This window comes from Schistocerca nitens, chromosome 2, assembly GCF_023898315.1.
Source record: "Schistocerca nitens isolate TAMUIC-IGC-003100 chromosome 2, iqSchNite1.1, whole genome shotgun sequence".
Taxonomy (NCBI): Eukaryota; Metazoa; Arthropoda; class Insecta; order Orthoptera; family Acrididae; genus Schistocerca; species Schistocerca nitens.
Genome location: NC_064615.1, coordinates 347447459 through 347463092, shown reverse-complemented (window position 1 = coordinate 347463092; position 15634 = coordinate 347447459). Strand labels below are relative to the sequence as shown.

The window sequence follows — 15634 nt, the reverse complement described above, 5'->3', positions numbered from 1 at the left end:
GTATGCCACGGCAAACTGGCTGACACTGACGGCGGCGGTGCACAAATGCTGCGCAGCTAGCGCCATTCGACGGCCAACACCGCGGTTCCTGGTGTGTCCGCTGTGCCGTGCGTGTGATAATTGCTTGTACAGCCCTCTCGCAGTGTCCGGAGCAAGTATGGTGGGTCTGACACACCGGTGTCAATGTGTTCTTTTTTCCATTTCCAGGAGTGTAATATGCGAAAAGAGTCATATCTGTAAGGACAGGGATTTTCAAGTGATATAATTAGCAGCAGTTAAGAACCAAAAAATATTGTATCTTTGATGAAGTATTGGGTTACGAGAGTAATATTTCATGTTTTAATGTTGTTTCAGTTGCATGAAGGCGTTCAGTAAACTGAAATCACTTCCTCAATGTTCGAGTAACAATATTGTTGGTCATGGTACTAGTTCGACAAAAAATATTCATCAGCAGTCACGTACGATATGTACTGGTGGGCTTTAGAAGAGTGTACAAAGCTGTGGCCATAATTCCCTAACAGCGTCAGAACAATCAGATGTTCTGACTGACTGAATGGCATGTAGGTGACTGTTGGAAATTGACACTGGATGTAGGCACAGCATTAATCCCTGTGGACGATAGTAGTTACACTAAGAGATTTTAGTAATTATGTGTCACGTAAGGCATGATAGGACAACGGCCTTGCCGCAGTGGATACGCCGGTTCCCGTGAGATCACCGAAGTTAAGCGCTGTCGGACGTGGCCGGCACTTGGATGGGTGACCATCCAGGCCGCCATGCGCTGTTGCCATTTTTCCGGGTGCACTCAGCCTCGTGATGCCAATTGAGGAGATACTCTACAGAACAGTAGCGGCAACGGTCAAAGAAAACCATCATAACGACCGGGAGAGCGGTGTGCTGACCACACGCCCCTCCTATCCGCGTCCTCATCTGAGGATGACACGGCGGTCGGATGGTCCCGATGGGCCACTTGTGGCCTGAAGACGGAGTGCTGCTGCTGAAGCATGACAACACACTGTTATACATCCATTTTTTTACACTAGAAAACTTCATGTTTAATATATCATAGAGGGAGATGGTAACTAGTGGTTGTATGAATACAAAAGCGCGTTAAATAAGAGTTAACATTTTTTCCTGTTTACTCGAAGGATAGCGTCCTTCCTATATATAGCCTCCATCGTAAACGTTGCTTAGGGACCATCAAAATGGGGATACAGAGATTACAGCGTGTGTGTAGTCGGAAAGAAGGTAATTTTTCCCTTCGCTACACACGTGAATGGAATAGGGCAGCAAATCCAAAACATTGGTACGAGTTACTCTCCACCATTAACTGAACAATAGGATGCGAATTGTATATATATATATATATATATATATATATATATATATATATATATATATATATATATATATATACAGGGTGGTCCATTGATAGCGACCGGTCCACATATCTCACGAAATAAGAATCAAACGAAAAAACTACAAAGAACGAAACTCGTCTAGCTTGAAGGGGGAAACCACATGGGGTTATGGTTGCCCAGCTAGATGGCGCTGCCATAGGTCAAACGGATATCAACTGCGTTTTTTAAAAATAGGAACCCCCATTTTTATTACATATTCGTGTAGCACGTAAAGAAATATGAATGTTTTAGTTGGACCACTTTTTTTGCTTTGTGATAGATGGCGCTGTAATAGTCACAAACGTATAAGTATGTGGCAACACGTAACATTCCGCCAGTCAGGACTGTATTTGCTTCGTGATACATCACCCGTGTTAAAATGGACCGTTTACCAATTGCGGGAAAGGTAGATATCATGTTGATGTATGGCTATTGTGATCAAAATGCCCAACGGACGTGTGCTATGTATGCTGCTCGGTATCCTGGACGACATCATCCAAGTGTCCGGACGGTTGGCCGGATAGTTAAGTTATTTAAGGAAACAGGAAGTGTTCAGCCACATGTGAAACGTCAACCACGACCTGCAACAAATAATGATGCCCAAGTAGGTGTTTTAGCTGCTTTCGCGGCTAATACGCACATCAGTAGCAGACAAAATGCGTTCTCAGAAATGATAAGTTCACAAAGGTACATGTATCACATTGGAACAACCGAAATAAAATGTTCAAACGTACCTACGTTCTGTATTTTAATTTAAAAAACCTGCCTGTTGCCAACTGTTCGTCTAAAATTGTGAGCCATATGTTTGTGACTATTACAGCGCCATCTGTCACAAAGCGGAAAAAGCAGTCCAACTAAAACATTCATATTTCTTTACGTACTGCACGAATATGTAATAAAAAAATGGGGGTTCCTATTTAAAGAAACGCCATCTAGCGGGCCAACCATAGCGCCATCTGGTTTCCCTCTTCAAGCTAGACAAGTTTCGTTCTTTGTAGTTTTGTCGTTTGACGCTTATTTCGTGAGGTATTTGGCCCGGTCACGATCAGTGGACCACGCTGTATATATAGCTGTAAATGCGCCTTTGTAAACTGTAGACGTTTTAGACACTGCAACGAAAAGGTATTTTCCCATTGATTTACTTGCTCTTCTTGAAGCGTCTGTGGAATCTTTTTTTGATTGTCTTTGTATTGATTGATAACTTACTATAATTCTCAATTTGTCGTGTAAAGTCGACGTTCATTAGTTCTGAACTAATTTTTTGTCTGAATTTAGCCAGTAGTTCACTGCATTCGAGTTTCTTCGACTGGGTGATGCACTAGTATGCAGAATTAATATGCTCTTGGCAAGTTTGTACCAATCTAAAAGTTCGGAACGTTTTATCTCTGAATTAAATTTAGATACTGGCAATGTTTTGGATCCTAGCTCATTTCATCCGACAATGTTGGTATCTCAGAAAGCCAACAATGCAGAGATGATAGTCTTATATATCTACACTGACGTGCAAAACTTAAGGATAAAGGAAGTTTAACATGATGCGTTACTGTCAAGTAACATAGCTCGACGACATTTGGGCCATACATTGCAAGGACTGCTGCTTAAGGTAACTGAAACAAATACGCAATGAGACAAGCAGATATAATATAAATTGCAGTTCTTTCAAAGAAAATGCCTTTTTTTGCATGCTGCACGTCGAAATTTTTATTTTTATTTATGCACCCAGACGCGTTTCGTCTTTTTTACAAGGCATCTGCAGTGGGTGTCCTGAAATATTATATGATTTGTCATTTTACTCATAGGTTATGGTTTCACATCTAGGTTATAGATTTAAAAACAGTTCCTTAACGTTTTTTTATGAACTGGAAAGGTATTTACAGGTAACTTCTAGTTCTTTCTGGTAATTTTCTAGACGTCACCACACAAATAGTAACAGTACAGTAGGAAACTAGTCAACAGATTAAACAAAAAAATTATAAAACAAATACAGTCGGTGAACACAGTACATAAACACCCACAAACAACAATACAACAAAACACTACACAAACAGGCACAAACAGCGACAGAACAATAACGACACAAAGAATTCAGGAAAACATGAAACAAGATTAAAAGATGGTTCACAATGAGATACAAGCACAAACTCACACATAAAATAACAAACATTTTCAAAAGACAAGGGATAAACATAGCATTCAATACAGACAATTCAATGCAAAGGCACATTCCAAAAATAACAAAAAACACAGACATCTACCAAAAAGCAGGAATATACCAACTACAGTGCAACACATGTGATGGAAGGTATATAGGACAAACCAGCAAAACATTTCACACCCAGTACAAAGAACATATCAGAGCATGGAAATATGGAACAAGCCACTCAACTTTTGCAGAACATTTGAGAGAAAATAACCACAAACCTACTACAAGAGAAGATGATATGAAAATAATTAGAATAAATAATGGCTCTGAGCACTATGGGACTTAACATCTATGGTCATCAGTCCCCTAGAACTTAGAACTACTTAAACCTAACTAACCTAAGGACATCACACAACACCCAGTCATCACGAGGCAGAGAAAATCCCTGACCCCGCCGGGAATCGAACCCGGGAACCCGGGCGCGGGAAGCGAGAACGCTACCGCACGACCACGAGCTGCGTACAATAAATAATGAAAGACATCTCCTAACATTACAGGAAAACTATCGTATATACAAAACAAAGGCTGAAAAATAACAACTACTAAATGACCCAAGTAAATATGACTAACAACTCACTGTATACACTGATTGACCATATAATAGACAGAAATCCCAATTAATCATTACACACCTGATTCCTCTATAAGTATATACAGGAAAATATAATAATAACAATTATTATTATTATTATTTTAAGAATAAATAAATGAATAAAAACAGTAACAAAAATAAAATAAATAATTTTTATTTTATTAATAAAATAAGGAATCTCTCTCCCTCTCTAATGCACACCCACACACACACATTCACAAAACAGTTAAATGCAGAAAACTGAGAATGTTGGTAACACTTAGGAAAACAAATGAATCTCTGTATTAAAAAGATGGCAGTTACAGTGATGTGTAATGTAAACAGTGAACTGAAAGTCAACTGTAAGATGTCCATCTGATTGCTAGATGAGAAAAAGCAGTTTGCTTAGATGCAGTGAATTAGAAGTACCTGTAAGTACCATCCCATTACATAAAAAATCGTTAAGGAACTGTTTTTTAATCTATAACCTAGATGTGAAACCATAACCTATGTGTAAAACGGATAAATCATGTAATATTTCAAAAGGCATTTTGTTCGAAACAACTGCAATTTATATACAGCTGCTGCGAAAATAGCCACTACAAGAAACGTGAGATATAATACTTTTGTTGAAAGACAATAGTTGTAATCTACTGTGATTTATAATGGTTCCCTGGACATTACAAACGGCGAGTCAAAGTTCATAACGGGGTGCATGATCCCCAGGGACGACATGCTCTTCAACGCGCTCCCATGCTGGCAACAACGGTGATAAAGAGTTCTTGTGATATGACGTTTAATTCCACCACCAGCGCGGTTGAAAACTTTGGCTGGTCTATAATGCAAGTGGACGGGCTGCAAAATGTCTCCCCAGCGCACGCCACACGTGTTTGATGCGATTTGCACCGGGGAGTAACTATAAGCACAGTGTGATTGCAATGTAGTAATATTCACACTTTAATCACTCAAAGTCCAAGTGTTTAAAAATATACAATGTGTACAGCACATCTTGTACTTACAATGTTGGGTTCGGGTTAACTGAAGCTTTTGATACCATTCTGGCACCTCTCAACCAACCTGTTACCTTTCAAGCTAACCTGGGCCTCAGGCTACTCTATAGATTAGTATGCAAGGGTACAAACCGTAAGATTCTTTTGTGCAAGTCTCGTGGCAACAGCTTCTCCACCCGCGCTTTTCGATGCGCGCGCTCACTGTCATCCATAAAAATGAAGGCGGAGGCGACCACAGACGCATTTGTAGGAGGAGTACAGTGTCGCAATAACGTTGATGGGTGAGTGCATCGTGTTCAAACATCTGGAGATCTGTACGCCCACGAAACGTTAAGCTTCCCCACACCATAACAGTTTGACCACCAAAGAACCAAGTTAGACAGTGTTTCTGGATGCATTTGGTATTATTACCTCTCGCCACACGATGGTACGTCCGTACGTTTTGCACGCCGTGTAGAAAGTAAACAATCATTAAATCATTACTAACGTAGGCCAACAAAAGACAGTACGAACCCCAAGGTTTACAGTTTGTGGTCAAACAAAAATATAAAGGCTCAAGACAATCAACTACCAGAACAGAACAACATGATCTTGATATTTTTTCGGCTTAGCTTGAGAGACACGTTGTTCTCTTTTTTTCTTACGTTAAGAAGGTACAAACAAGTGCGGCAAGTAACTTACACATGCGCTAAATCTGTTTCCAGGAACAGGAAAGGTGTAGAGGCAGATTTCGGTTAAGATTTCGCTGTTTCTACAAATGCCTTGCAGTTATTTGCCACCTTTAAAACGCTAGTTCGGAGCGGGAATAGACCATCGCTGGAGGATTATTTCGTCCAAACTTTTATGAAGTCGCGTATTCCATGGTGCGCTTCAGTTCATACCGTAATAAATTTCTTTCCCTTCTTTGCTCCAGACTCGTCGCTCAAAATCTTATTTCGCTAATGGAAGCGTGCAATGAATAATAAAAAAAGCAGCGAAAACTGGCTACACGTAAAACCCCTTTAATAACTGCCGAGTCCGTCTTTCGCGACGTTTTGTGGAAGGAGGCGCGCTCCAGAGCCATTAAGACTCCTAAAAAGAGGAGTTTCCGAGACAGAAATTCTTAACTTAAATGGACTCAATGAAATAGTTAAAGCTGGGTTTCCGCAGCTCGAGTAACGCGTTCGGGAACAGCGACAAAGAATACCATTGCTGAGAATTAACGTTTAGAAAATAAGACCAGTGTCACAGTAGCCGTATAATTATGAAGTATTTATAAAGGCGTGACGAACGGCGGAGCACAGGATGCGTTAAGGCGATGCCGACAGCCAGTAAGCATCCGCAGAAATAAACGAAGCTGAAATGCGCCACTCTTTGATGTGCTATTTATCTTCTTTCTTATTTTATTCCTCGTCAGTTTCTATGGTCTGAGGATATGATAGTGAGTTTTGCATCCACCTAGATACTTCTTAACGACAGCCTCCTGAAAAGTGGAATAGACGGGATGCCTACCAGACTCTCCACGGAATTTTAGATTATCCCCTCTTTTAAGCATAGTATACCGTAGATCCTTCGAAGAAAAAACTGCGTCCACTAGTTGGAAGAAAATAGGGTCACATCCGTGTGCAAGAAGAGTAGCAGAAGCTATTCACAAAACTACAGCTCAATCGCACTGACATCCGTCTGTTACAGAATATTATAGAATATTCTAAGCTTAAATGTAATAATTACCTCAGGCAGATCAACCAGCAGGGATTCAGAAAATATCGGTCATGGGAAACCAAAATCGCGCTTTGTTCCAACAACATCCTGCGATTAATGGAACAAGACAATGAGATACATGCCGCATTTCTTGAGCTCCGAGAAACATTGACACAGAATCACAACATTGCTTAACGAAAGTACGGTGTTACAATATGGGGTATCAAACGAAATTTGTTAGTAGATTGGGTATTTCTTGTTGGATAGAATCAAACGTTATATCTTGGATGAAGAATCATAAACAGATGTAGCATTAACTTTAGGAGTGCTCCAAGAAGCATTTTGGGACTCTTGCGGTTGAGGTTGTACTTTAACGACCTGCCAGATACTATTATTATTAACTTCGGGTTTGTGCTGATGACGCAAATGTCTAATCATGTTTCGATAAGATTTCAAAGTAGCGCAAAGATTGATAACGTGCTTTAAATTTTCAGAGATGTAAAACTGTGCACTTCACAAAACATACAAATAGAGTTGCCCATGACTATGACATCAATGAGTCACAGGTTTAATCAAATAGCTCACTAAAATGCTTGGGTCTAAGAATTTGCGAGAATATGAAATGGAATGATCACATACACTCAGTCATAGGTAAAATGGGAGTGGGATATTGAGATAAAGTAATCAGTCTACAAAGATGATTACTTACAAAACTATCATGCGATTCGTCGTAGATTACTGCTAAAGTCTGTGGAATCAACAATATATAGAACTAAGAGAGGATGCTGAACGCGTACCTGGAAAGGCAACAGAGTTCGTTACAGATTTTTTGGCACTCAGAAGAGCGTTACGGTAATACTGAAGAAACTGGATTTATAACGTAGCTATACTCTCCGGTATATAAAAACCATTTTCGTGACACGTGTACCTAATGTTCTGTAATTAATGGAATCAAGGCATAGAGTCCTAAGATCAGTGCTTACCGACAGAATATAAATAGTTACAACTTGATTGTTATCGCACGAGATTTTACTGTGCACAGCCGGCCGCGGTGGCCGTGCGGTTCTAGGCGCTCCAGTCCGGAGCCGCGCTGCTGCTACGGTCGCAGGTTCGAATCCTGCCTCGGGCATGGGTGTGTGTGATGTCCTTAGGTTAGTTAGGTTTAAGTAGTTCTAAGTTCTAGGGGACTAATGACCACAGCAGTTGAGTCCCATAGTGCTCAGAGCCATTTGAACCATTTGAACTGTGCACAAAAACGATCGAAATGTAAAAAAAAAGGTAATAAGTTAAATTTCACTGTAGTCAACTGTAATTTTGTATAAAAAAATTGTTTGAATGAATTTAGCTTGCAGAATAAAAACTGTCGCCAGCTCCAAAACGAGAAAAAGCTAAATTTGATAAACGACTGGAATGGCTTTGAAATCACGTGAATACTGGGCAAGAATCATAATGAAGCAACTGAACAAAGTACACTTGCGTGGGCATTGATGTAGAAAATACGTGCAACATATATACTAATGCCGTTAATTTGGGACGCAATGAAACTTATAATTATGAAAACAGATGATTCATAATCAAGACCAAATGTAATTGCTGTTCTTTACTGATTAAAATTACTTTCACTGATGGAAACTAATTTTCAAATAATGCAATAAAAACTTTCATTCGTGGCAACAGCTATATGTCGATACCGGTGTTGTGTAGAGACATGTATAATATCGTTTACGCAACACAACATAAAATCACAAAATTACTTTGACTACAGGAAAACCAGCATAATTTTGTCATAGAAATATGAACTGCAGTTAATTTGAAGTGACTGCAGTAGTAGTGAAACACTATGTGAACAACTAAAGTTACTAAGGCTTTTTATTATAATAATTACTTGATCGAAAATCCACTGTAAATTTAAATGAAGCTGCTTTCTTTTAACTGTCTCTTTCTCAACTATAACGCTCCAAAAAAGTTATTATTAGGCTGGTACGTCTACTACACAGCTATAAAAATACTGGCTGTAACTTACTTCGCTATGAGTTGCTTGTGGTGCGATGTAACGCACATTATGAAATTCATCATTAGCAGTAGGCTCTTCTTCATAAGCGAGCAGCTTGAATAAATTTGGATAACGGAGTATTCTTCATTAACTGCAAAATCCTCTTGCGATTATACTCATGCCAGCTCACTTATATTTTGCTTTGCCAGATATTATAAAACCATTTACAGCACAATATCCATTTGGCATTTGCGCTCCAACACACTCGTCAGTACCCCGCCACAGATGCTTCACAATTCAAATCTGTCCTTACACCTACGACTGTTCGCTCTCGCGCCAAGGATGTTATTGTTAGTTGAAAAATATTCTTTGTGTTTCGTACAGCTTAAATTTCCCTGACATTGTCAGCGCGTTTACTACAACGATTTGACATAATTATTTATGTTCTTTCGGCATACGTTACATTTTCATAAACTCTAGTTACTGACAAAATTCGTAAATACATATTGTTACAAGGAATAGTTTCAAACACATGAAATTAAGTAGCTGAAAACTACGCGAGGCCCATGGTTGTACTGTTACAAACCAGAGATGCTTGAAGGTAACTGTCAACTGACCCGCAAAAGCCTACTTATAAAGTTTCTGGGATCTATTGTAGAATCTAGGAATGTAGTACAACCCCTACGCTTAGCTGTCAGAGACGACGAAACGAAAATAAGAGTAATTACAGCTTGCGAGGAGACACTGAAGCTGTTATTCTTCCCGCACTAAACATGAGGGTCAAACAGGAAGAAACTCGATACGTGGTGTAGTGGTAAGTATCCCCTGGCACGCACTTCATAGTGGTTTGAAAAGTATGGATGTAGATATAGATACAGAAGTGTGAATAACATATTCTGACGTTCAGTGGCCCCATAACCTTTTTCACAGCACGTTAAACCCAAGCACTGTATCCGCAAGGGTTGCTCCACACGTTAGCGCGCAGCTTTTAGGGATTCAGTGAGACACAGCGAGGGATTGAATCTGCCTGGCGAATTGACGGAGAGAGCCGGTGTGCCGGCCAGACTGGGTATCGTTTTTAAACGATTTCCCACATTCGACAAGGTGAGTACTGGGCTGGTTCCCACGTACCACCTGACTTACACGATTTGCAAACATTCCTAAATCACTCTCACACTTACACGGATAACACAAGATGCTTGTGGTACATACACAATTTCGTTCCTGGGGGACGGGGAGAGTGCATCTAGTCACCCTATGTCTCACTAACATTGGCAAATCCAGACGAACATACCTACATCGCGAATATAGAGGATAAAGGTTAGGGAAAAGTTGGATTAGCCAGAAGCTGGTAACATTAACTGAAGGTTCTATTTTCAATCTGGTTTGCAATAAAATAGAGTTGCATGGGTTAATTTTACGAAGACATAACTGAGAATGTCTAAACAACTAGAATCAGCAATTTACAACCTTTTTAGCTCTACAGACTACCGGTTTTGTAAAAGAAGCGTAGAGAATCACGATGAGAACACGGCAAGTGCCATAACCTGATTTCGCAGAAAGGGGGTTGATTTGGGGGAACAGACCAAACTGCGAGGTCATCGGTCTCATCGGATTAGGGAAGGAACTCGGCCGTGCCCTTTCAAAGGAACCATCCCGGCATTTGCTCGAAGCGATTTAGAGAAATCACGGAAAACCTAGCGGCGCGGGGTGGCCGCGCGGTTTGAGGCGTCACGTCACGGACTGCGCGGCCCCTCCCGCCGGAGGTTAGAGTGCTTCCTCGGGCATGGGTGTGTGTGTTGTTCTTAGCGAGGGTTAGTTTAAGTAGTGTGTAAGTCTAGGGACCGATGACCTAAGCAGTTTGGTCCCTTAGGAATTCACACACATTTGCCATTTGAACAGGAAATCTAAATCAGGATGGCCGGACGCGGGATTGAACCGTCGTCCGCTCGAATGCGAGTCCAGTGTGCTAACCAGTGCGCCACTTCGCTCGGTGATTTCACAGAAACTCCGCTCTGTGGAAGAGGAGTAAAAATAAGCCAACACGTGTCTTGGCTTATCGTAGATACTCGACCGTTTCTGAGAAAGCGACGGTCAAAGTTTTCGAAGCACTATACGTGCCTTCTAGCGAGTACATCAATCGAAGCTTGTGTAGCGGCGGCTTGTGTAGCGGCTTTACACAATCTCGTGTACACTTTGTTCCAAAACTGATAATTCTTTCTATTTTTGTTTTTCATTTATCTACCCATGTCCGTGGAAGATCACAACACGAATGTATTCCAATGTATATTCAAATACCGTTGTCCTTATTCACCTACTAATTGTAGGTGCAGTGAATGAATTTAAAAAGAAACAAAAAAGAAAAACAACAACAAATGAGTGAGAAAATGATTTGAAATTGTTTTCGGTGAAATTTCTGTAGTGTTTCATAATATGTGGCAAGCGTCAGTTTTCGGTAAAGTGAGCCACTAGGCATGGTTTGCTGTGAAATTACTGCCAACGCGTGAAATCTTCATAGAGTTGCCATCGGTTCTAACATATCCGGACCCTCACCGCTATAGACCTTGTTGTACCGACAGCCCAGCACGACCTAATTTTGTGTCGATTTTGCAAAATACTGTTATGAGCTTGGCTCAAGTATGAAGTAACGCCATCTGTTAGCGCAACATGAAAACATGTTTGTTTTGTATTCAGGCACGCAACACCACTGTGGAATGAGTATTTTCGCTGATGTCGGCCCAGTGGACTTGAAAACAAATAAATCACCATAACCTGATAGAATCCCAGTTCGATTTTACAATGAGTACTCTACGGCACTGGCTCCGTACCCAGTTTGCATTTATCCTGAAACTCTCGCCCAGCACAAAGTCCCAAGCGACTGGAAAAAAGCAAGTGACTCCAGAATATAAGAAAGGTAAAAGAACAGACCCGCAAAGTTACAAACCAATAACTTCTGTTTGCTGCAGAATGCTTGAATACGTTCTCAGTTCGAATATCATAAGCTTTATTCAGGCTAAGCAGCTTATGTCACAGGCAGATTCCATATTTCCGGAAAGCATTTGACATGGTGCCCACTGCAAGCTGTTAACGAAGGTACGGGCGTATGGAATAATTTCACAGTTATGTGAGTGGCTGGAAGAATTCTTAAATAATAGAGCCCAGTGCGCTGTCCTCGACGGCAAGTGTTCATTAGATACAAGGGTTTCGTCAAGAGTGCCCCAGGGAAGCGTGATAGGACCGTTGTTGTTCTCTATGTACATAAATGATTTGGCAAACAGGGTGGGCGGCAGTCTGCGGTTCTTTGCTGATGATGCCGTGGTGTACGGTAAGGTGTCGAAGGTGAGAGACTCTGGGATACAAGACGACTTAGACAAAATTTCCAGTTGATGTGATGAACGACAGCTATCCCTAAATGTGGAAAAATGTAAGTTAATGCGGATGAGTAGGAAGGTCAGACCTGTAATGTTCGGATACAGTATTACTAGTGTCCAGCTTGACACAGTCAAGTGTTTAAATATCTGGGCGTAACGTTGCAAAGCAATATGAGCTGGAACGAGCTTGTGAAAACCGTGGTAGGGAAGGCAAATGGTCGACTTCGGTTTATTGGGAGAATTTTAGGAAAGAGTGGTTCACTTGTAAAGGAGGTTGCATATAGGATGCTGGTGCGATCTATTCTTGAATACTGCTCGAGTGTTTGGGGTCAGTACCAGGTCGGACCGAGACAAGACATCGAAGCAATTCTGAGGAGGGCTGCTAGAATTGTTACCGGTAGGTTCGAATAAACGTGTTACGGAGATGTTTCGGGAACTCTAATGGGAATCCCTGGAGGGAAGGTGGCTTTCTTTTCGGGAAACACTATTAGAAAAATTTAGAGAAATGACGTTTGAAGATGATTGCCGAACGATTCTACTGAAGCCAACATACAGGGTGATTATAATTAAAGTTAAACTTTCAAAACACTGTAGAAATAACACCACTGGTCAGCATGACGTCAAATTGCAACGGAATACTATCGGAGAAGGGGGAAAACGTATGGCAGAAGAAAAAAAACAGTGTGAAAATTGATCAATAGCTCGCGGTTTATGTGTCAGAATACGTAAATGAAAATACCTGCCATCCACACGACCCACTGCAATTGGTATAAACACGCCAGGTACACGAGTTTCCTCCTTTAGCGTCTGCGACGTTCGCCTTGACATTCAATGCAGGATCGCGCACATCTTCTAAAGCTACACTCCTGGAAATGGAAAAAAGAACACATTGACACCGGTGTGTCAGACCCACCATACTTGCTCCGGACACTGCGAGAGGGCTGTACAAGCAATGATCACACGCACGGCACAGCGGACACACCAGGAACCGCGGTGTTGGCCGTCGAATGGCGCTAGGTGCGCAGCATTTGTGCACCGCCGCCGTCAGTGTCAGCCAGTTTGCCGTGGCATACGGAGCTCCATCGCAGTCTTTAACACTGGTAGCATGCCGCGACAGCGTGGACGTGAACCGTATGTGCAGTTGACGGACTTTGAGCGAGGGCGTATAGTGGGCATGCGGGAGGCCGGGTGGACGTACCGCCGAATTGCTCAACACGTGGGGCGTGAGGTCTCCACAGTACATCGATGTTGTCGCCAGTGGTCGGCGGAAGGTGCACGTGCCCGTCGACCTGGGACCGGACCGCAGCGACGCACGGATGCACGCCAAGACCGTAGGACCCTACGCAGTGCCGTAGGGGACCGCACCGCCACTTCCCAGCAAATTAGGGACACTGTTGCTCCTGGGGTATCGGCGAGGACCATTCGCAACCGTCTCCATGAAGCTGGGCTACGGTCCCGCACACCGTTAGGCCGTCTTCCGCTCACGCCCCAACATCGTGCAGCCCGCCTCCAGTGGTGTCGCGACAGGCGTGAATGGAGGGACGAATGGAGACGTGTCGTCTTCAGCGATGAGAGTCGCTTCTGCCTTGGTGCCAATGATGGTCGTATGCGTGTTTGGCGCCGTGCAGGTGAGCGCCACAATCAGGACTGCATACGACCGAGGCACACAGGGCCAACACCCGGCATCATGGTGTGGGGAGCGATCTCCTACACTGGCCGTACACCACTGGTGATCGTCGAGGGGACACTGAATAGTGCACGGTACATCCAAACCGTCATCGAACCCATCGTTCCACCATTCCTAGACCGGCAAGGGAACTTGCTGTTCCAACAGGACAATTGTAAGTTGGCTGTTTAGGTTTTTTTATTGGTAACGCCACCTCTGTATGAAAATCACTGGCTGTGCTGTGTGCAGTCTGTGGCTGCTTTGCATTGTTGTAATACTCGCCATTGTAGTGTTAGGCAGCTGGCTGTGAACAGCGCGTAGCGTTGCGCAGTTGGAGGTGAGCCGCCAGCAGTGGTGGATGTGGGGAGAGAGATGGCGGAGTTTTGTAATTTGTCATGAACTGCTATATATATGATGATATCAAGGTAAATACATTGTTTGTTCTCTATTAATATCTTTCATTTGCTAACTATCCCTATCAGTAGTTAGTGCCTTCCATAGTTTTAATCTTTTATTTAGCTGGCAGTAGTGGCGCTCGCTGTATTGCAGTAGCTTGAGCAGCGAAGATTTTTGTGAGGTAAGTGATTTGTGAAAGGTATAGTTTAATGTTAGTCAGGGCCATTCTTTTGTAGGGAATTTTGAAAGTCAGATTGCGTTGCGCTAAAAATACTGTGTGTCAGTATAAGCACAGTCGAGTATAATTGTTCAAAAAAGGGGACGTTTCATATGTCGACCCTTAGCCTAGGATACCTCACTGGAATCTTCTGATTTCTCTTGTAGTTTGTGTAATTAGTGTAGATTTTGTTTATTGCCAGCGCGTAATTATAGAGAGAATTTCCATTGTAGTTGTAGTTTTTCATTGTTGTACAGTAAAACAGTTGTGGCATGTATGTAGATTTGCACCAAGTATTTCGCAGCTGCAATTAACTAGATATTATTTTCAGTGTTATGTTAATGTGTTCTCTTATTTTTGCTCTTCAAATTGTGTTTTTCTGTGTTGTCGTGTGAAATACTGTGACAATAATGGCGTGTGAAAAACGTAATACTAGGCTCCAAAGTAAACTGAGAAATGACAGTAAAGACGAAAGCAGTGTGTTAGCGCCACCGAGTAATGAATTAACTAATGTTCAAAGTAGTAATTTGGTAATTGTGCATAGGGAAATGGAGCGGGCGGCAAACAATGGTGTAGACAGCGAAAAAATTAGAGAACAGGGAAGCATTATCGATCGATCGGTCGGCGACAGCTCGCCTCAGGAATCCGAAATGACAGGAAACAATCTCGCAAATGCTGTGGATTCAGGATTTGGGTCCTCACCGTTTTCTCAAATAAGTCAAGACACATTTTCTGCTTGTCAAAATGTGAATGTTGCCGGTGCAACTTCACTGCCGATAAGCACTGAGGAACGTGTTTCAGACACCAGTGCATTGTTATTACAGTTAATGCAACAAACGGGACAAAGGCTACAAAAGTTAGACACAACGCTTGAACAAAATCAGAAACAAATGGAACAAAATCAGAGTCAAACACAGCAAAAGTTAGCCGGCCGAAGTGGCCGTGCGGTTAAAGGCGCTGCAGTCTGGAACCGCAAGACCGCTACGGTCGCAGGTTCGAATCCTGCCTCGGGCATGGATGTTTGTGATGTCCTTAGGTTAGTTAGGTTTAACTAGTTCTAAGTTCTAGGGGACTAATGACCTCAGCAGTTGAGTCCCATAGTGCTCAGAGCCATTTTGAACAGCAAA

At 42.1% G+C, this 15634-nt stretch overlaps 1 pseudogene; it reads left to right on the top strand.

The window, feature by feature from the left end:
- Positions 1-672: 672 nt before the first annotated feature.
- LOC126237852 (5S ribosomal RNA) lies at positions 673-790 on the top strand (annotated as a pseudogene).
- The last annotated feature ends 14844 nt before the right edge of the window (positions 791-15634 follow it).